This window comes from Entelurus aequoreus, linkage group LG05 (assembly GCF_033978785.1).
Source record: "Entelurus aequoreus isolate RoL-2023_Sb linkage group LG05, RoL_Eaeq_v1.1, whole genome shotgun sequence".
NCBI classification, from domain to species: Eukaryota; Metazoa; Chordata; class Actinopteri; order Syngnathiformes; family Syngnathidae; genus Entelurus; species Entelurus aequoreus.
The window spans coordinates 69,068,578-69,091,342 of record NC_084735.1 but is presented as its reverse complement, the minus strand read 5'-3'; the positions used below and the strand labels follow the sequence as shown (position 1 = coordinate 69,091,342).

At 37.8% G+C, this 22,765-nt stretch overlaps 1 protein-coding gene and 1 long non-coding RNA gene across 3 annotated transcripts in view; one reads left to right on the top strand and one right to left on the bottom strand.

The window, feature by feature from the left end:
- Positions 1–22,765, bottom strand: part of LOC133650948 (uncharacterized) — a 54,363-nt gene that overhangs the window by 2,093 nt on the left and 29,505 nt on the right. The gene's annotated exons all lie outside the window — the stretch shown is intronic.
- aff4 (AF4/FMR2 family, member 4) overlaps positions 286–22,765 on the top strand; it is an 81,124-nt gene continuing 58,644 nt past the window's right edge. The window contains exon 1 of one of the 2 annotated variants that reach the window (XM_062048742.1): positions 286–670. The gene's annotated coding sequence lies outside the window, so the exon portion shown is untranslated. The remainder of the gene's footprint in view (positions 671–22,765) is intronic. The other variant, XM_062048743.1, reaches the window with a different exon arrangement.

Below are 22,765 nucleotides of genomic sequence, written 5' to 3'. Positions count from 1 at the left end.
CAGTAGGTGTCACTTGTAGAAAAAAATGTTTTTAAGTCGTAAGGATGACATAATGTATACTGAGCTAGGAACGTCATTCTTGAGCAATATACGCGTCACGGCTAAGTTGCATTTTAAAATAGGAACTATCACCATTATTAATTGACTGCTGCAGCCTCGTATGCAGTTCGCTCTATGTCCTCTTCCTCGGACTCGTCAAGAAGATCAAATGATTTAGTTAAAGTAACCAGTTTTATGTTTTATTAAGTTGTTTTTATGCACTTTCCCGTTTACAATAACTCGTGTTCACGTGTTTTTTTTGTTGCGAGTACTATAATGTCCGACGGTTTTGAACGCAACGCCAGATCCCTGTAGTCCATGCATCCATTCCTGTCTGTTTGTACCTGCTGACTACTGAACTTAGCTAGCAGCCTTTTTACCTTATGAGGCACTTCTGTCCTGGAATAACAACATGAACCAACATCCCAGAATGATTTGAACTCGCTTCCCCCTCAATATGTCAAGGCTCATTTAGGGAAAGATGGGCACCGTCTGTCCGGCGTCAGCGTTTTAGCTGTTAGGGCTGTTTTTTTTTTTGTGGGTCCATTTTGCGTGTAATTGGAAGTGGAAAAGACAAAGAAAAGAGCTTTCCAATAGCTAGAATGGTTTGGGCCTAAAAAGAAGACAAGAGGTAAGGATGCCGGATGTTACAAAAATGTGTTTTCTGCCGTTTAATCACCCGCAATGGCTGTGGGACATTAGCAGCGAGTGTTAATAAAAGTGTCTGCGGGAATGTTAAATGTTTTGCGAGCTTGCTAGCCCATTAGCTTCGCCCCTGGAGGCTGCTAGCATAATGCTAAAGCCAGGAAGCAGGTATGTAGGTAGCGCATTATCATCTCGCCAACAGTCTTACATCTAAATAAAACATTTGCAACAGTCAAATATATGCTTTTTACGAACAATCATAATTGTTTAATGTTAGCTTCTGGGGCTGCCTTCCTTTCCCTTCCCGAGTGAGGCAACATTGTCTACAATGTTTGCTAACTAATGTTGTGTAATATGTCATGATCAACATAATATAGTGTATCATCTTATAAGAGATTACATTGCAATGCATTTACACTTATTTGCAGTGTTTTTGTTAAACCACCTCAAATGTTTCTTCAAATGTATAGCAACTATTTTTATTTTTTTTGCCAGCTGCTGTTTTTTTATATATCCCTTGTATTAAGTAACTATAACATAAAAGTAACTCGCAACAACACAGCTGATGTATCTGTTCCAGAAAACCTTTTGTAGGGCGAAGGGCCGAAAGTCTACTAAAAGTGCTGTGAACACACTGACAAGTTTTATTGACACTGATCAAATCCAAGAATCAATCATCAATAGAGATGTCCGATAATATCGGCTGATAAATGCTTTAAAATGTAATATGAGAAATTATCGGTTTCAACCTCCCTATTTTCCCGGGAGACTCCCGAATTTCAGTGCCCCTCCCGAAAATCTCGCAGGGCAACAATTATCCCGATTTCCACCTGGACAACAATATTGGGGGCGTGCCCTAAAGGCACTGCCTTTAGCGTCCTCTACAACCTGTCGTCACGTCCGCTTTTCCTCCATACAAACAGTGTGCCAGCCCAGTCACACAATATATGCAGATTTTACACACACGTAAGTGAATGCAATGCATACTTGATCAACAGCCATACAGGTCCCACTGAGGGTGGACGTATAAACAACTTTAACACTGATACAAATATGCGCCACACTGTGAACCCACACCAAACAAAAATGACAAACACATTTCGGGAGAATATCCGCACTTTAGCACAACATAAACACAACAGAACAAATACCCAGAACCCCTTGCAGCACTAACTCTTCCGGGACGCTACAATATACACCCCCGCTACCACCAAATCCCGCCCCCTCAACCTCGCCCACCTCAACCCCCACCCCCAACCTCGCCCCCCCCATCTCCCGAATTCGGAGGTCTCAAGGTTGGCAAGTATGCTCTAGTATACTCTGGACTGAAGCTGTGTGCCTTCATTGTTTTTGTAGCTGTTTGTTGTGAGGCATGTTTAAAAAAAATTACGCACTTTGTGAAAGTCAAAGTATAGTATTTCCCATAGTTGTAGTGGGTATTAGGATTATCTCAGGGAGAGCATGTCCCAAATTCCAAGCTGCTGTTTTGAGGCATGTTGTAGTGGTAACACCCGAATAAGTTTTTCAACTTGTTTAAGTCGGGGTCCACGTTAATCAATTCATGGTAAAGTTACATTGTATAATGCATCCAGCGGGGCATCACAACAAAAGTAGGCATAATAATGTGTTAATTCCACGACTGTATATATCGGTATCGGTTGATATCTGAATCGGTAATTAAGAGTTGGACAATATCGGAATATCGGATTTCAGCAAAAAAGCCATTATCGGACATCTGTAATCATCAATCAATCATCCATCCATCCATTTTCTACCGCTTATCCCTTTCGGAGTCGCGGGGGGTTCTGGAGCCTATCTCAGCTACAATCGGGCGGAAGGCGGGGTACACCCTGGACAAGTCGCCACCTCATCGCAGGGCCAACACAGATAGACGGACAACATTCACACTCACATTCACACACTCGTGCCAATTTAGTGTTGCCAATCAACCTATCCCCAGGTGCATGTTTTTGGAAGTGGGAGGAAGCCGCAGGAAACCCACGCAGTCACGGGGATAACATGCATCAAAGTTTATTTATACAGCCCTTAATCACAAGTGTCTCAAAGGGCTGCACAAGCCACAGCGACATCCTCGGCTCAGAACGATATTCTTTATTGTCTAAGCCAGTGTGTTTTTCATAGAAAAAATCCGGAGGCACACCACCAGCAGAAATCATTGAAAAATGAAACTCGGTAGACAATAAAAAGTCGTTGTCGCAATTGTTGGATATGAATTTCAACCGTAGCGTAACTGTAGCTATTGTCTCAAAGTAGGTTTACTGTCACGACCTGTCACATCACGCTGTGACTATTTTGAGTTTTTTGCTGTTTTCCCGTTCTTGTCTTGCGCTCCTATTTTGGTGGCTTTTCCTGTTTTGTTGGTATTTTCCTGTTGCAGTTTCATGTCTTCCTTTGAGCGATATTCCCCACACCTGCTTTGTTTTAGCAATCAAGAACTTTTAAGTTGTTGCTATCTTTTTTTTGTGTGGACATTGTTGATTGTCGTGTCATGTACGGATGTACTTTGTGGACGCCGTCTCTGCTCCACGCGCTGTAAGTCTTTGCTGTCGTCCAGCGTTCTGTTTTTGTTTACTTTGTAGCCAGTTCAGTTTTAGTTTCATTCTGCATAACCTTCCCTAAGCTTCAATGCCTTTTCTTTGCGGCACTCGCCTTTTGTTTATTTTTGGTTTAAGCATTAGATACATTTTTTTACCTGCACCCTACCTCCCGCTGTCGCCTGCATATTGTGATCACGACAACCCATCGTCGTCTCACACGACCTGTTCCCGACATCTACAAAGCAATTAGCTACCGGCTGCCACCTACTGATATGGAAGATAATAACATTGTTACTCTGCCGAGCTCTAGACAGCACCCACACTCAACAACGGCACATTATTTGCAGATTATAATTACTGGTTTGCAAAAAATATTTTTAACTCAAACAGGTGAAATGACATAATCTCACATGGCACATCAGACTATCTCACGGCACACTAGTGTGGCGCGCGCGGCACAGTGGTTGAAAAACACTGATCTAAGCAAGAGCAGGAAAGCCAAATTGTTTATCTTGGTTGACAGTTGCCTGTGTGTGTGTGCGCGTGTTTGGGAGGGGTTTGGGTGTCTCTGGTCATGAACTTTTTAATGATAGCTAGGTGTGTATTACTTTAAGAATGCCAATGAGTTACGTTTTTCCCCATAGGACATAAGAAAAATCGAATTGGTACATTCCAGGGTCCAGCTGTTGCCAGCATTTAACCTGTCACGCAAGCGGGGAGAAAAAAGTTTACCACTGCGTCATAAACTATAAATACACAGGATTTTCCGCTGTCATGCAACTATAACAATGAGTTAACCACTATTTATTAAAGCTTTCGAGAACTTTGATGATACACTGTGTTTTGAGTTTAAGTGTAAGTGTAAAAAGAAAGTAAGCACTGTATGCTAATGCTAAGCCAAATGTACTAACCCAGGGGTCGGAAACCCAAAACGTTGAAAGAGCCATATTGGACCAAAAAAAATCTGCGTGGAGCCGCAAAAAAGAAAAAGCCGCATATAAGTGTTATAATGAAGGCAACACATGATGTAAGTGTCTATATTAGCTATATTAGCCTACTATCAAAATGACTGTGTCGCAGGCTGAAGCAAATCTTCATTGACAGAAATGTTGAAATGTAATATTTATTCTACACATTTTTACATTAGAAACCATTAGTAAATCAGGCTACTCAGAAGGTGAGATAACTCCTGGAAATTACTGGCTTTTAATAGCCACAGGTATAGATGTGTGTGTCCAAGTTAAAGGAAATGACATGCTGTCTTCTATTAATAGATTTATTACAATCTTTGGCAAGCTGGGTAACGTTTAGTCAACAATTAAGCAGTGGCACAAACATTCATGTCATTTCAAAACAGAAAGTGCAAGATTGTCAGAGACATTTTAAAACAAGCTATTAGTGCACTTTTTTGCATGATGTCACTAAAATGACATCTCAAAACAACACTAAATTAAAGTGCACTTTTTGCACAAGATATTTCAATAACTGTCAAATAAAAATGATCTGCATAATAGGAAATCAAATAGTGTATGTCCTTTGCTATGTGGTAGGTTACTAGGGACGTTATTAAATTCTTTTGTTGACTATTTTTTTCATACGATCTGGAAATGGTTGCTTCTGCATTTTGTGGGTGTGGCACCGAACGGAGATGTTGACATGCAGTTTCAAGCACTCTTCATTCTCTAGCGGGTGACTTTTCAAATGATGCTACACATTAGCAGTAGGTGCTACTTTTTCTAATAACGCTTTTGTCGCATACTTGTTCGACATATTCCCGTTTGAAGCCAAACCACCGCCAGACGATGGACCCCGTGCTGTTTTTCTTGGGAATTAATTCTTCCTTCATTTGTTACCAGATTCGCACCTTCTTTCTCTCGTATTACCACTCCGCTAGCATCACAGCTAATGTTACCCATGCTGCTACCTCTCATGCGAGGGCGTATGACGCGACAGTATGTGACATATGTAAGAAGGTGCGCTTGTCTGTGAGAAGGAGAGACAAGAAAGAGTGAGAAGAGCCTGTAGTGCAGACCTGGGCATTCTGCGGCCCACGGGCCACATCCGGCCCTTTGGCCTCACGCGGGCCGGACAGGAACGCACAATCATAAATTACAAAATAAATTTAAAAAAGTATCTATGTCGAGTGTGCAATACAACGGTGCTGCTTTTGTTTTGAAAAGCGTTATTTGTATTACTTCCGTGTGGACGTATGCACGTGCATGATTGTGAGTGAATGTGAACAGCTGCAATCACAAATTGCAAAATAAAGTTGAAAAAACAGCTATGTCGTGCGCGAAACACAACTGTGCTGCTTTTATTTTGAAAAGTGTTATTTATGGGCGTATGTCCGTGTGTAACCAGTGAGTGAAGGTGCACAGCGACAAGTGATGCACGGTTTACACCCGAGACGCTAAAAAGAGAAAAGTTGATGACGAATGCTGTGTTTCCAACAAGACATGGACTGCCAAGCAACGTTTCCTCTAAGGTGCGCGCCTGCGCAATTGCGCACTGCTCAAGCGTCCTCTGCGCACAGCAAATATATGCCGCGCACCAAATCAAATCCCGTCTGAATTCTAAACAAAATAAACACATTTATTCTGTGTAATTTTGCAATGCAACATTGAGTGACAGTGACAACAAGCGGCCCTAACGGTGTTCGTCAACACGTTCAATTGAACACCGTTCAATTATTGTAACTAGGGCTGCAACTAACGATTAATTTGATAATCGATTAATCTGTCGATTATTACTTCGATTAATCTTTTAATAATCGGATAAAAGAGACAAACTACATTTCTATCCTTTCCAGTATTTTATTGAAAAAAACAGCATACTGGCACCACGTTCCGGACATTGGGGGTGCAGCATATACCAATAATAACACAGAAATGTAACTCATCAGAACTGAATCAGATATTGTACACGTTTCTGTTGTGAATAATAAAGGATTCATTTTAGGCTGCCTCTAAATAGTAGCATGAAATATTCCAGCACCTTCATAACGTTTAGTTGTACTAAAGCGTCACTCAAATCTAAATATATTTATATAGCTGTATCGGCCCGGCTGCATTGATCCATTATGAAACCAACCTGAGATATTTCTGTCCGTTACGTTTATTTCGAAATTGGTAACCGTGCGTTTTCTCTCTCAAAACGGAGTCAAATGTGGCGGAGACACATTATCAGCCCCGCGTTGCAACAAAAGCATAACGTTAAAGTTACTTACAAAAAAGCTGAACTCATGAATGCTTGTTGCCACATGGACTTAAAAAGTTACGTAGCGTGAGTTGTTCCCTTCATCCATGGCTCCAACATGTTTCCTTTTCAGGTGCTCCTGAAGCAATGTTGTACTTCCGTGCCATTTTGCAGGAAACGCTCTTCTTTGAGGTCTTTAAAGTAAAGTGTTCCCACACTTTTGACGACTTAGGTTGTACACTTTTCTCCATTGAAGCAATAACCTCAAGATGTTTCTCCGCTAAACTATCGGTAGTGTTTTCCTGCGCCATTTTTCAAATGTTTCCTGACGGCGGCGTCGTCACGTGAGCTGTACATCACATCATTGGGTAGCTTACTGCCACCTCATGAGACGTAGCCTCAGCGCCGCCCTGGCGCTGTTTTGTACTGTTTTTGTACTTTGATTATTGTTTCTCAGCTGTTTGTAAATGTTGCCGTTTATAAATAAAGGTTTATAAAAAAATACATTTTTAAAAATTTTTATAAATAAAATTTAAAAAAGCCTCCGCGCATAGCATAGTTCCAACGAATCGATGACTAAATTAATCGCCAACTATTTTTATAATCGATTTTAATCGATTTAATCGATTAATTGTTGCAGCCCTAATTGTAACGTCTATTGAGATGCTTCGAGGCCAGGAATTATATCGATCACTTTATTGAGCAAAACTGTTAATATTCGGCCATAACCACACCAAAAACATGAGTAAAACACTTTTATCTCGAAAAACTTGTCATTTTCTGCCGTACAAACCAGGCCAAAACCAACTTGTCATCTGTCACCAACACGCATACCACTAAACCACTGGTGCGTTTATGGACACACAAAAAGTCGGACAACTCAAACACCACACAAAGTTACACTATGACTCCTCAGTCATACGTGTGCTTATTTTACTGTCATTTATTATTAATTTATTTATATTAATCATGGAATGCTGTTACTAGAGAAAGTTACAGGAATGCACACTTCATCCTATGCTTACATTTCATTGTGCAACATGAGGATGTTTAAGGGGAACTAAATGTGATCTCTGAAAGGGGTACAAATGATTTCCAAAGCAGTGCTTTTGGTATAAAGTTAAGTTAGGTTAAATGAAAGTATTATTATTATTAATTATTATTATTATTGTTATTATTATTATTTCTCTTACGGTATATATCAAAAATAATATTGAGCAAAATTTAATTGAAATATTGTCGATGTGGCCCTCCAGCAGTGCTCGGGTTGCTCATGCGGCCCCCGGTAAAAATTAATTGCCCACCCCTGCTGTAGTGTAATGCCCGCAGCTAAAAGCAACTGCGTGAGAACGTATACTCGAATATCATGATATAGTAATTTTCTATATCGCACAGAGACAAACCCGTGATATATCGAGTACATCGATAGATCGCCCAACCCTAGCGGGTCATCAAAACCAGGAATCAAAACCAGCCGTGACAAAAACACATGAGAAGTTCTCTCTTGGAATGACAGTAATTACTGGAGAGGTGTAAACTCATCCAGAATGTAAAAGGATGGCATCCACTTTCCACTGCTTGGTTACACAAATGGGATTCCAGGCCTGGCAAAGAAATATGTTCACTTTTATTGATTTATGTTCATGTAAAGACAGAGTTTGTTAATATCTGTTTTGTGAGACAAATGTTTTGCACATTTCCTATTGTCGCTCTGCCATTATGGTTTCTGGTGAAACAGTAATTTAACCTGTGCTGAGACGTCTCCATTCCAATCAAGAGTATATATTTTGGTGTCTATTTAATATTATTATTGTTGTATTACCTACCGCCTTTTAATTAGGTTTTTTTAGTGTTGTTTCCCTCATTTTGTACATGGTACCGCAATTTTGCAAGTTAAAAGAAATGTTTAAAAGCCAGACAGTGGGCATGTTTCCAGTTTTTGTTTATTATATTAAACAATCACTCTAAGCATTTTTTCCACTTCCATTTGTTTGATGGAAAGTTGTACATTAAGTTGAGATATTTATATGTAGTTGTGATGTAGAAAGTTTATTTTGCTGTGTAGCTTGTAGTGTAGCCTGCTACAATTCTGTGGGTAGAACTTCTTTGTAGCTTAGCTACATCTAATCGAGAGTTAGTGATGTGCGCTACCACTGATTTTCCTTCCGATCCAATAAAAACAAATTCAGGCTGGTATCGGCGATACCAATCCGATACTTTTTGCAAATGATTCCAATGTGTCTGGTAAAATGTAAAAAGTAGTGTATTTCAACTTAATGTTGCTGTTTGGGGAATCATCTTTAAATTATATAAAATCACAGGACAAAACAAATGATAGCATTTTTTTTGCAATGAATGCGTTGATATTCACATTTGTATGTAGTGTCTTTAAATTGCCTACAATTAAATGATCTATACACTTGCTGTTTTCTAATATTGAGTGACTCATTTTAATTGCCAGTCATTTTCTTGCTTGCACATTACTTACTCACTTGTGCGGAAGAAATAGTAGTTCCCACCAATCGCGTTTCATTTAGACAAGATCTCAGTTATTTAGTTACTTTTCACTGTGTTCAACTAAAGTATTAAAAGTATCGTTATTTTGATTTGAGAATCGACTAAATTAGAGCACAAAGATCTGGTATTGGCGATATCGATATTTCAGCATGGATACGCACATCTCTATCGAGAGTAACTAATAGCTTAGCTTACTACATTTTCCAAGTAGCTTGCCCATCACTGCGACCAGAGGGAATGTTTGCAAGGCTAGTGGTCTTTGCATTGGAAACATTTTTCAGTTTTTCCCCACAGAACTGCCATTTTATTTGTGCTATTGGGGAATGGTGTCACTTGGTAATTTGCATATTTGTTCACAGCGCATGCTATTTCATTAAACATGAAGTCAGTAGAAAAAAGCATTTAAAGCAAAACAGATGTGTTTAGAAATACTACAACCTTTTCTTTTGTTGCTTCTTTTTGTTAAAAATATCACAAACCATACCGAACCGCCCCAGAGTGCTCTAAGAGTGGGTAGAGGCCCACCACAGCAAGCGCTGTTTGTGAGAAGAGCGACAGAGCTTGAAAGTGTGACATGTAAACACATTGCATTCTGTATGAAAGTATTATAGTAGCACAAATATTTGTAAACGTGTATCTCAATTTGTGAATGTGTAATCCTATTCACAAGTGTGTGTGTCTATATCAATGTGTGTGTGTGTGTGTGTGTGTGTGTGTGTGTGTAATCAGATCTGTGTGTGCATGTTTTAAGTTGTCTATATCATGTTTTGTCTGTGTAAAAAATATCTCTGTCCATATTATGAGTTGTTTGTTTGCATTTGGATCGGTGTGTCTGTAAAAAAAAAAGTGTGTGTTCGTATTTAGATGTGGATGTGTGAAGCAGGAACCCTCTATTGGCTGTCTCTTTACACAAGACTTTTGCGACACTTCTGCCATGCACGACAAGTACATCGATTTGAACGTGTAAAAGGATTTGTAACTTCCCCTTGCCTTTCCTTCTACTCACCGCTAGTCGACACCTTGCAGCCACTCAGACTCGTGTTTGCATTGATGCTAAGAACAATGGCATTTTTATCACTTGCTGTAAATAAAAGTTCATGTTTTAGCTGTAACTTAGTGGTCAGAAGTATTTGTGTATTTAAATAAGTTAGCAGTAATTACATAACGGCCACAATTATTGCCATTCCTCCCTCAGGGGTCTGGGTTCTCCCTTAGAGATAGATGATTGTGAGACCCACGGTCTTCCCCGTGGCTTCTTCCCGGTCGGACGTGCCTTAAATACCTACCCAGAGAGGCATCCAGGGGGCATCCTGACCAGATGCCCAAACCACCTGTGAAGAAGCAGTGACTTTACTCTTAAGTAGGGGTGTGGCTCCCTTAGAGATAGGGAACCACACCCCCTGGCGGAGGAAACGCAATCATTTCGGCCTCTCTGTCATAACATGATCACTTATATGAATACAAAAATACTCTGACAACTAGGTTTCTGCTAAAACATGAACTTCTCTTTACAGCAATTGATGACAAGTTAATTGTTCTTGGCTTCAACGCTAACAAGAGTGTGAGTGGCAGCAAGGTGCCGACTAGTGGTGAGTTTAAGAAAAGGCACGAGCAAGTTGCGCAGTAGAGGATGGATGGATGGCTGGACGAGCAAGTTGCAGACAAAAGCCTTTCACACGTTCAAATTGCTGTATAGACAGACAAGTCGTACACGGCAGAATTGTTGCAAAAGTCGCATGTAAAAAGACAGCCAATAAAGGGTTTCCGTTTCACACACGTCTAAATATGCACACACCCTTTTTTTCCCACACACGCTGATCAAAATACAGACATTTTTTTTTTACACACAGACAAATCATATTAAGAACAGACACACACGGATCTGATTACATACACACAGCTTGATATATATAGTCACACACATTAGTACACACACGTGAATTGGATAACACACACACAGATTGAGATACAGGTTTGCAAATAATTTTGCTACAATAATACTTACATATTGTGGGTCTTGCTGGGCTCTGAATAGCTTATTTACATATTTACGTGGCTGAATACAAGTTTATGTGCTCAAGTTTTGATTTTTTATTCAACAAGTTCAAAACATGCTGTGAATGTGCAATATCATTAACTGCCACAATCATGGTTATGATCACTTTAGAAAATAAAATGATTTGGTGAGATTTTGGTGAGATTTTCTTAATTTCCAGAGTGTAAGCAAAGTCACAAGAAGTTGAGTTATGAAGCTAATAAAAAGACAGTGAATAGCCTGGAAAGCAGCCGATCAAACATTACTTTTAACACCATTACCTGGTACATGTTGGTGTGTTTGAATCAAAGCCTGTCTTATTTGATGCACATGTAGCATTTAGTAGGATGTTAGCTAAGCTAGTTGCTGGGGACGGACAAAGTACAGTATTTTGGGAAAAAAGCCATAGCCTAATTCATAAATTATTAATACTTTCCCATAAGGCTGCAGCTAACGATTATTTTTCTATCGATTAATCTATAGATTATTTTTTCGATTAATCGGTTAATCTATAGATTATTTTTTTCGATTCATCTATAGATTATTTTTCCTTTTACCGATTATTTTTTATTTTATTTTATTTAAAATGAAGATGAAAAAATAAAAGTAGGCCAGTTTTTTCAAAAGGCATGGCTTTTATTTACAAAAAAAAAAAGTATGGCCACTCAGTCAACATTGACAACAACATGACAAAATATTCTGTAACAATGTAAACATTTAAAACTTTTAACATTTAACAAAATTAAAAGTAGCTTATTTGCTTTTTAATGTGCAAATATAAAAGCAAACATCCAGTGCAAATCTTAAGCATTTCAAAAGTAAAAGTATTGCTTATTTTGCTTTAAAATGTGCAAAAATAAAGATAAACATCCAATACAAAAAAGTGCAAAACGAAATATTTCTGTAACAGTGTAAACATTTCAACAAAAGTGAAAGTATTGCTTATTTGCTAAAATGTGCAAAAATAAAGATAAACATCAATACAAAAAAGTGCCGATCTAAATATTCTGGAGCACTGTAAACATTAAGTATTGCTTTTAAAATGTGCAAAATAAACATCCAGTCCAACACAGTACACAATAACCAATTCTACTCATTCCAGTGAGTGACTAACAGTTGTAATGAAGAAAGGTTAGCATGTCTACTTGCTTTGCTTCTTTTCTTGTTTACAATATTCCCAGCAGCTGAAAATAGGCGCTCAGAAGGGGTCGATGTGGCTGGAACTGAGAGGTAATTAGCCTTCACCTCAAGCCAGGACTGCGAGTGAGCTGAGCTGCAGTTTAAGTTTCTAGTAGGTCAACGGGCTCATAGTGATGTTACTAGTAGTTGACTGGGAGGTGTTTATTATCATTTGGGGAGAGTCCGCTGCCTGATGCTCACCTGCTAAACACCTATCTGCTCCACGCTGAAGCGCTGACTACATGCGCTCTGAATACGCACTGCTGATTGGCTGATAATGCTTCGTGTGTACCAATCAGATGGTTGTGTGGGTGGGACAATGCTGCGTGTGTACCAATCAGATGGTTGTATGGGTGGGACAATGCTGCGTGCTGAGACAGAGGCAGCCGCAGAAGGAGCAAAGCAACTTGTTAAGACTTTAGCAGCTAAAGTTAGCTTTAGCTTAGAAACTCGTTCGGTACACCCCCGTACCGAACCGAAAGCCCCGTACCGAAACGGTTCAATACAAAACACATAACGTTACACCCCTAGCAGATACAAATGACACATTCATGTTTTTGTGTAATGATGACAACGTATGCTAACGCGGACGATTGACTAGTTGATGGTTGATGGTTTTCTTTTCAAATGTTCGTTCATAGCCGTTGTGCTGCTATGATAGGCCATTTCCGCTCGACACTGTGCATACAACAACATTATTAGGCTGTGTATTGAAATACTCCCACACTTTTGACGACTTTTGGCGTGCGTTTTTCCCCTCGCTCGCACAGTCTGCTTTGCGCTCCGCCATGACGGTAGTGTGACGTAATTATGCGACGCGTCGACGCACAAAAACGGCGTCGACGTATTTACATAACCGATGACGTCGACTACGTCGACGCGTCGTTTCAGCCTTACTTTCCCACATTAATGCACAATGTATTTTAAACTTGAAATATGTTTAGTTTGAAACAAATTTGTCCAGGAGACACCACACAATGACAAGCCCTGTTGACTTACCTTTGAAAAGATGACAGTCTTCTCTTTCTAATGTAAAATTCCGAGGTTTGGTTTGTCCGCGAGCAATTACCGACTTGGCATTCCGAAATGTTTGGCCTGTATAAAATCAGACGATCGAGATACAGGACACCTACGTCAACTTGCTCAAAACTTGTCTGTTGGACGTGGTCATATGGATCAATTCCACCAATTTGACTTATTTTTAGGGTAGCCAGCCTCCATTTTGTTCCAATTTGTTGTTCTATCTCACAATACTGCTGGTTAAGTACAGCCATGGAAACAAAAAACTTTTTCAGCAACAATGACTTCCCAGCCCCCACAATGCATTGCGAAACCCCGTCCCCTTTCGAGCCGTTTACAGGCGTTTGTATGTAGGAGTCTCTAAAAGTTCCCATTGATGCCAGAAAAAGTTGTGATATGTATCGGTAGCCGTATTGTATCTAGAGGGGTCTGAATACTCGCGAAATAGAGCAAAGTCGCTAGGTGGGCAACACTGATCCCTCCTGCTACGTTGTCTTGTTGTCTGGGAGATCAGGTGCGTATGAGGTTTGTTAGAAACCAGAGTTGCATAGTCACCTATTCTATAGGGTTTTAGCCACATGCTCTATTCCCAGAAACTCATGTCAAGTGTGTTTATGAGTGAGGGCAAACAGGTTGCACCAAATCTATTTGTGGCGGCCTAATTGTATGTGTTTTGACTGGCACACAAGTGTAAAAAAATTCAGTCGTTGTATGATAATACACACCTCCTCACAGGTTGATGAAGGAACTATTAAACAAGTGTAGAAATAAGTTAACCAGTGCACAACAAACCTATAAATAAAATAGTTGCACTTTGGAGATGTGTAGACGGAAGCGTGCTGAAGGCTAGTCAACTTTCTGTGTCATGTTAGTTCATATTTTGACTGTCATAAAAATGTAAAACGCTGTTAACCGTCGTGTGATTATATGCAAATAAAACCTGTTGCCTTCTGATGACACGTAGCGTTTAAGAAAGTGAACAGAGAGGGTTCTGAAAGGGGATTTTGAGTCTATGTGGCACACTTTTCATGCTCGACTAATCCAGTTTTAATCACAATTTTGACTGCCACAATTAAATGAAAGTGATTGTCAGTGATATTAACATTTAAATAGCAGGCTACGCTGCATATCAAGTCAAACAATTTCACAGCCAGCGGCTGCAGAAAAGCAACAGCGGCTCGCCTTGAAGCCATCGCCATTATTTATGGGCACGGAGCTCCAGGACAAGCTGAAATGTTAATACGAAAAATGAACAAAAACACAAAAGATTTCTCTTTAAATATATGGATAACGTTTTTACCCCTGTTATTACACTATTTTTTACATATTTCATGATGGCACATTCACAAGCCCATCCCGCCCATGAAACCGAAACTGACTGAACAAGACCAAAACATCATTATTGCATTGCAATAATTGCTATGACTGTGTACGTACCTCACTAAAATCAAGACATTACAATTGCACAAATTACTATTGATCATATAAAGAATAAAACAATCCTAAAATTATGAAAATACTTATTTACCACATGTATTCCAACAACCTCAAGGCTAATAACTCAATTGCTGACTAAAGGATTGGAAAATTACTGGGATACTGTCTCACTTTACCTTCCTGTGTGTTGGTGTTTACAATCAGAATGATGATTGGGATATTTGGATTTCAGGTGATGAATTAAACCAGATGTGGAGATTGTCTGTATCAAACCTAACCAATTATTTTCACCCGGGGGCATATTGAGAGAAAAAAATGTGTCCGGGGGCCGGTGTGTACTTATATATTTATATATTTTATGTATATTTAGCTGTTAAAATCGGATGTGCATTATGTGTGCTTGGGTCCCTTTTTTCAGGAACACTCACAACAATGTCGAATAGAATGCTAAAAACGTATGACAGACCACCGTAATGGAATTTTTCATTGTTTAACTTAAATGAGACACCCAGAATGTACATGAAAATATACAATACATGAAAATAATAACTATGAACAATAAAACAATGAATATTAACAACATATGAACATCGCTCCTCTGTAACGACAATCAACCAAAATGCAACAAACATGACGAAATATGAACGTAAAGGATACAAAACGGCTACAATCTGATATAATATCACTTTTCTGCTAAACTTTGTTGTAAAAATCTGCTTCCGCGTCTGTCCCTGACAACCGTTTCAGGCTAGCTGCTCTGGAAACAAACATCGTCCACACTGCTTGGTGCCTCGTTTGAGCTGCTGTGACGTAGATTAGCTTAATAAGTCGTATACCAGTCAAAAGCGCAGATTCCAACCGTTGAAATACTTTGTAGTCAAGACTTAGGGTAATTTGAAAACAGCACTGCACATCATAATGGCGGCTACAGTTTCCATTGTTAAAGGTCGAAAAAATGTATTCGGAAACGTCCATGTTTAGACTCTAGATCCCAGTCTGGTTTTTGTAGTACTGTTTTGGTGATAAGTCTTTCTGTGGCAGATAACGTGTTGCAACTCTAAAGTGTCTTCTTTGAGAACACAGACAATTATTTTTAACAGGTAGGTTTTTATTTGATCATATCTTTTAAAAATATGGATTTGTTTCAGCTTCTGTATTTTACTTCTTGTTGGCTTGGTCGTCTTCGCTGGTGAATTTTGTAGTGAAGAGCGGCGTGTTGGTCACCCACGGAGACTGGCGCATATACAGGTAGTAGCTCACTACATGCCAGAGAGAACTGGTGTCCAATAGGGCTGGACAATTAATTACATTGTAGATTTTGGCTTCTCACAATTATAGAAATTTTACAATAAAAGAAAAACAATGGGCCGCACAACGAGCATGCAAATCCTGAGCGGGGAAAAAGAGCATGTATACTAGAAGTTTGGGATCTCACCTTGGTTGCTACTTTTATTTGACACAGTGGTAGTATGCCTAATCAATAATCACTGAACTCAAGACAGAATCCCAGAATTGGCCAATAAAACAAATTCCGTTGTTAAATGCAGAATATCACGGAATTTGATGTCACTGAAATGCTGTCATTGTGAAGAGAAATAACATTTTTTTAGGAAAATAATATGTCGGTTACCACTCAGCTATCCCCGAAACACTCAATAACCATTTTTAAAAACAATTTGTAAGCTAAAGCTAGCAAGAACAAACCATACACCCACAATACCTCTCATCTGCTTGTGTTGTTGTGAACAAATTCATCAATGTAACATTAATGTACAAACAGGACAGTACCGGTACTCGCTACTTGAGAGGCTCTCTTTTTCTAAACTGCCTCAAGTCGTCGCCACACTTGTCATGCTGATAACAGCAGCACACTTCCCCCCTTCACAGCAACAGCGCTGTGCATGACATCCAGTCTGACAGTGCTAACAAAATAAAGGTTTCGAAGAAGTACTATACACAAGCATAATGTAATGTGCTTAAAGCACTTTTTGCTACATTTACACAATTATCATGCTATGACGTAAAATACTTGTTAAAATTGTCAAAATATGTATTGCAGCAAAAAATGTTTGGAGGTTTGCATTTAATTAACAAACATTTCATTAATGACACAGAAATCTCACAAAATAAAAAGTAAAAGGCATTTTGTTTTTTCATATTTCTATTGTTATTTGAATGTATTGTTGTTACTAAAAATATTTGTATACTTGTTTTTTATTCATTACAAATTGTATATCTATGTGTTATTTTAAATTATATTTAAAGTTGAGTTTTTGGTGGTACAATAAGTACTCATGTTTTCAAATTAATGAAAAATTGTGTTATTGTGATTTAAAAATAATTGTGATTATGTTTGCCACAATCGTCCTGCCATAGTTTCCAATTGTGTAAACTAGGTGTGTTTTGAGATTGACACGTGTTGTTGAAAGCTAATTTAAACTAGTTCTTGCAATAATTGGGGTTTCTTTATTGCATGTAAACATTCTGTTACGCTACACTGTTAGCAGTTGGGCAGTTATCGTCTCACTATTATTCATTTGTACCGTCTTGTAGTGGTAACACAAAAAAAAATCCAAAAGCAACATTCCAGGACATTCTAATCAAGTTGTGAATTGTTCGACTTCGGTGGCATTGGGTGTTCAACCGTAATTGTATGTGTAGATCGACTTTTAATGAAGCAGTTTGTGGCAATGAGATAAGATATAAACAAGTTCAGGTGACAATTTTATATTCGCCATTTAATATGAATTTGGACTGTGAACAAACAAACGCGGTGACAGATGGTTGAGCTATCAATCTAATCAGGTTTTTCCTCACTGTCAACTCACAAACATTCAGTGGCATTTGCCTTTGGTTTGATTACATAAACCAAGCTGAGGGCACAGTCGCCGTTTGTTTTAACTTCAACCTTAATCCAGTGTAGTTAGTGTGACCTCTAAAACAGGAGTGCTATAAGGACTAAAAGCAAATAATTTGAATTATAGCGTACTGTAGTTTTTGCTTATGTACGTTATCTTACACTATTGCCTTTTGTTTTGCTCAAAATATTGTATGTAATGGAATGGACTCAGAAAATAATTTGAATATTAATTTGATAGTTACACTGCTATCCTGTGTTTTTGTCTGACTACAATTGTTAAACATTTTTTTATCCGCATAAGTAAGGCCAATACTGCCCCTGTAACAACTTAGTATTGGATCTATATTATAATTTGTAGTTTCACCCAAAACTGATGTTAAGCATCCAAATAACATTTCTGGTAACAAAAGTGTAGATAGAACTATGTTACATCAACAAGTAACCATATATTAATAGAATATTATCAAGTTGAATAATAATAGTTTTGTGAAAATAATACAACTAGAAATGATGCAATTTGTTATTGCATAGGTCAGCAGCCAAACTACGATCCTTGGTAACCTGTTTTGCTAAAGTCCTATTATCATTTATATGCCAAATAGTATATTGTGGTAGTCATTGCAAGAGGCTGCAGTATAATAAGAATCACAAATATTTTATTAATCATATACTGCAATATCGATTTTAGGTTGTGTCGCCTATCCCTAACTTAGGTACATTTCATCAAAAGTTCCGATTTAAGAGGGTGTTTATTTTAGTTGGTCTGTTGTAGAGAATATACAGTAATGTTTATAGGTGCATTAGTAATACGATAACAACATAGAGTAACACCATTGGGACAAGTATAAAGAAAACTACCTCACAATTCAGAAACTCTCATCACTTTGTGTGCACTTGTGACAGAGTTGGATACCTCTCCATCGTTGAGTAGGTGACTCCCTAACATCAATCTTAAAAATGGAGAAGTTTAAAAAGGAAATGCACTTTTTTATTTTATTTTGCCTATCATTCACAATCCTTATGAGACAAGAAGACAAAAGTTTGTAATTTGTTCTCTCTTTCTAACATATACTGTACAAATCAGCTTGTTTTAAGTCGCTAGCAATGCAGGTAATGGGAGCCATCAATTCTACCTTTAAATCGCTTAAAAAAATGCATTCAAAAACAGCCAACAATACTTAATTTACATTCTGTAACCTGTATAATAACCAAGCTGTTGCGACATTGTTATTGTAAAAGTGAACATGGAGGAACTCTTTCTAGCATAGTAACACATCGGCGTGTTACGGTATTAGCTGTAAAAGCTAGCTACAGAAAGAGATAAGCTAGCTTCTACGTCAGCACGAAAATGCGTTTTGAGATTGTAATTCACAACATAATTCAATTGTACACTAATGTGTACTGACTGAAAAACACGAACAATCATATTACAGCAGGGGTCACCAACCTTTTTGAAACCAAGGGCTACTTCTTGGGTACTGATTAATGCGAAGGGCTACCAGTTTGATAACCACTTAAATAAATTGCCAGAAGTAGCCAATTTGCTCAATTTACCTTTAACTCTGTTATTATTAATAATTAATGATATTTATCTTTGTGGAAACACTGATCATCTTAATGATTTCTCACAATATATATAGAAACAGATATATATAGAAACAGATAAATATCAATATGCAACACTTTATTTTTATATTTTCTCTAAGTGCACATTTTTTCAAATTGAACATTTTCAAATGATCACTTCTAAGACAGTCTTGTGAAATCACAATATCCCATTTTAACTAGCTAGCCACTAACATTTTTTAACAAATCATGAAATACTTTGCACCATGTTTGTACAAATAATAACTCATGTAAAATACAAAAGTAAACTGTCAAATTTTTAAATCATGTCACACTTTGAACTGGACACCAAATCTGTTATCTGTTTCTTTGTCAGTTAGTGGGAAGCCTGGCATTGCATGCTGTTAACTAGTGTGTTGTACTCTGGTGTGTAACTTGACACTGCAACTCTGAGTGAGTCTTGCAGATGTGCATCAGTGAGGCGTGTTCTGTGTTTGTTCTTGATGAAGTTCATGTCAGAAAAGGCTGATTCACAAAGATAAGATTTTTCCTCATTGTTTGCGGAACCTTCTTAATCTTTTGGACATTTTCACAGCAATCTGGCCTTAAGCTTAATTATGATAAATGTAAAATGTTAAGGATCGGAAATCTAAAGGGAACGTCCTTTCGAATGGAATGCAAAGTGCCTGTTTTGTGGACAGATGGACCAGTAAACATACTTGGTGTTGTTGTCCCAGAAAATCTGGAAGATCTAGGCTCAGTAAAGTATGATAATCGACTAAGAAAGCTGGACAAAATTATGCAATTATGGAAAGGGAAATCCCTAACCTTGTATGGTAAAATGTCTATTGCCAACTCGTTAATTATTCCTCAATTTATTTATTTGTTTTTGTCATTACCAGCTCCATCACAAAACTTTTTTAAGATTTATGAGCGGAGGGTCTTCGATTTTGTCTGGAACGGCAAACCAGAAAAGATTAAAAGAAAGGTTTTGTACAAAGAGTATGAATATGGGGGCCTGAAACTTCTCAACCTTGAAGCTATGTGTCTGTCTTTAAAAGCATCAATTGTTCCAAAGATGTATTTAAACATTGAGTGGTACACAAATGTCCTGTTGGACAAAAAAACATGTACTGTATCAAAAGAAATTGTATCCTTTTTTACAAGTGATCCCCTCCCAGAGAGTCTGCTGGGAAACATGGCGGGGTTCATAAAGGAAACAATCCACTCATAGTGGTGTTTTCAATTTTATGTGCCAGAAAAAAGACGATATTTTGCAGCAGTTAATATGGATGAACTCTAATATTGTAATAGATGGAAAGCCTTTCTTTTGGAAAAATATGTTTGAAAGAGGAATCATTTTTGTCAATGATACTATCAATGAGAATGGTAAAATTATGAAGTATGATGAATTTAGAGCTATGTATGGTGATGCTTGCTCAAGCTTTTCATTTTATCAACTAACTGGAGTAATTGGGAAAAGATGGAAACAAATAATTAATTATGGAACTACTAAATTATTAGTTTGTAAACCTCTAATAAGAAATTCTAGTTGGCAAAAAGGAACTAAAATAAACAGAAAAATATATAATTTTTATTTAATAAAGAAATCTTTGAAGGCTGCCTCATACAACACAAATGGAAAATGGGAGGACTTTTTTGACTGCCCGTTGCCATGGGATGCCATATTCAAACTAATCTATAAAACCACTATCGATGTGCAAAATCGTTATTTTCAAATTAAAATTATTTATAACTTCTTACCCACAGGGAAAATGTTAAAATTATGGAATATGACAGAGTCAGATGATTGCCGATTTTGTTGTCAGGAGCCTGAATCCACCCTGCATTTGTTTTGGTATTGTCATATTGTGTCTTTGTTTTGGGTGGAAGTTGAAAAAATGTGTTTAAGGATTGGTTTGTTTATGAAGCTTAATGTGGTTTCTGTTATTTTAGGAGAGTTCATTGACAATCATGATTTAGTCAATTTAATTATAGTACTCGGTAAAATGTTTATTTTTAAGGCCAAAAACAGATATTTACTTAGTATTACTTTCTTTAAAACATTTATTCAGTATTTTCTAACTTTAGAAAGTTACATGGTTGAAAACGATAATGATGCCAAAAAACATTTAAAAAAAAGATGAGAAGTCCTCAAAGGCTTATTTTGAAAGTATAATTATGTTTATAGATTATATGATATCTGTTGTTGTGTTCCCTAATTTGAGTGACCTGGACATAATCTGGACTGTACATAAATGCTTATTTTGAAAATGTAATTTTGTTTATAAATTATATGCAATCTGTTGTGTTCCCTAATTTTTTTCTGTGTACATGAATGAAGGTGTGTGTTGCTGAGTCCGACTTGGACATTATCTGGTTTAAAAAACCCTTTAAACAAATCTAATTTCATTGACAACCTGGTCTGTTGAAGATAAGGCCCTTTTTAAAAAAATAAAATAAAATAAGATAAATAAATAAAAAACATTTTCTTGGGTAAAAAAGAAAGTAAAACAATATAAAAATAATTACATAAAAAATAGTAATTAATGAAAATGTTAGTGGACCAGCAGCCTATACAATCATGTGTGCTTTAGGGACTGTGTCCCTTGCAGATGTGTTGTCTATGTTGTGGGAACCAGAATATTGGTAGCAGAAAGAAATAACCCCTTTTGTGTGAGTGGGTGTGGATGAGTGTGAATGGGGGAGGTTGTTTGGGTTGATGCACTGATTGAAAGTGTATCTTGTGTTTTTTCTATGTAGATTTAATTTAAAAAAAAAAAAAAAAAAAAAAAAATTTTTTTTTTTAAATTTTTTTTTTTAGAACAGGCCCGCGGGCGACTCATCTGGTCCTTACGGGCGACCTGGTGCCCGCGGGCACCGCGTTGGTGACCCCTGTCAATTACAGTATCTGTAAAGTATTAACCCACATTTCATGTTCTGTTTGTATGCAGCTAGCTCAACAGTGTATGTACTGTAGTTGTACGGTGATGTGCTGCATATATAATGAACAATAGTATAATGACTTACTCGATGGACAATTGTCCATTTGCTCAAGCTGGCCGAGGACGTTTCCAGTTGATTTGGGCACTCCAATAATTCAGCATAGCTTGGCTCAAAAGTTTCAGATTTGCAGCATGACCAAATTCGCACCGAGCTCACTCTCTGCGTTTCCGTCTGCTCCAACGTTTCAACCTTTTCTTCGTGCTCGCTTCTATAAGCAGCAGTTCCTCCTCCGTTAATATATTCTGAATCCTCATTTGTCCATAAATAGTCGTCTTCGTTGTCTGTTACCAAGTCTGCCATGATTACAACACACTCGCATGTTGGTTTGCGGAAATAGGAATACACAAGAGATGCCGGAAGTTGGATGTGTGCTGCTATGGAAATGGAAATAAATGCGCCAGAGAAGAAAGACCTGCTATTGATTCAAATGTCCAAAATTCGTTAAATATTGAACATATTACATATTTCTTATAAAATGTCTGTTACTACATTATATACAGACTTGCAGTGTGTATATAAAACGTTGATGGTTACCATAACGGCTCCCATTAGCCTCATCTTGAAAACATTTTTTTATGATCTTTAAAACCCTTGCTTGTGTGTTCTTGTCTTTCGTAATGATTGTAAACGATAGGGAAAATTCCACCAAAAAAGTGCCGTTCCCCTTTAAATGGCGCATTATTCTTTTCGAAAGATGATAATTGAGGG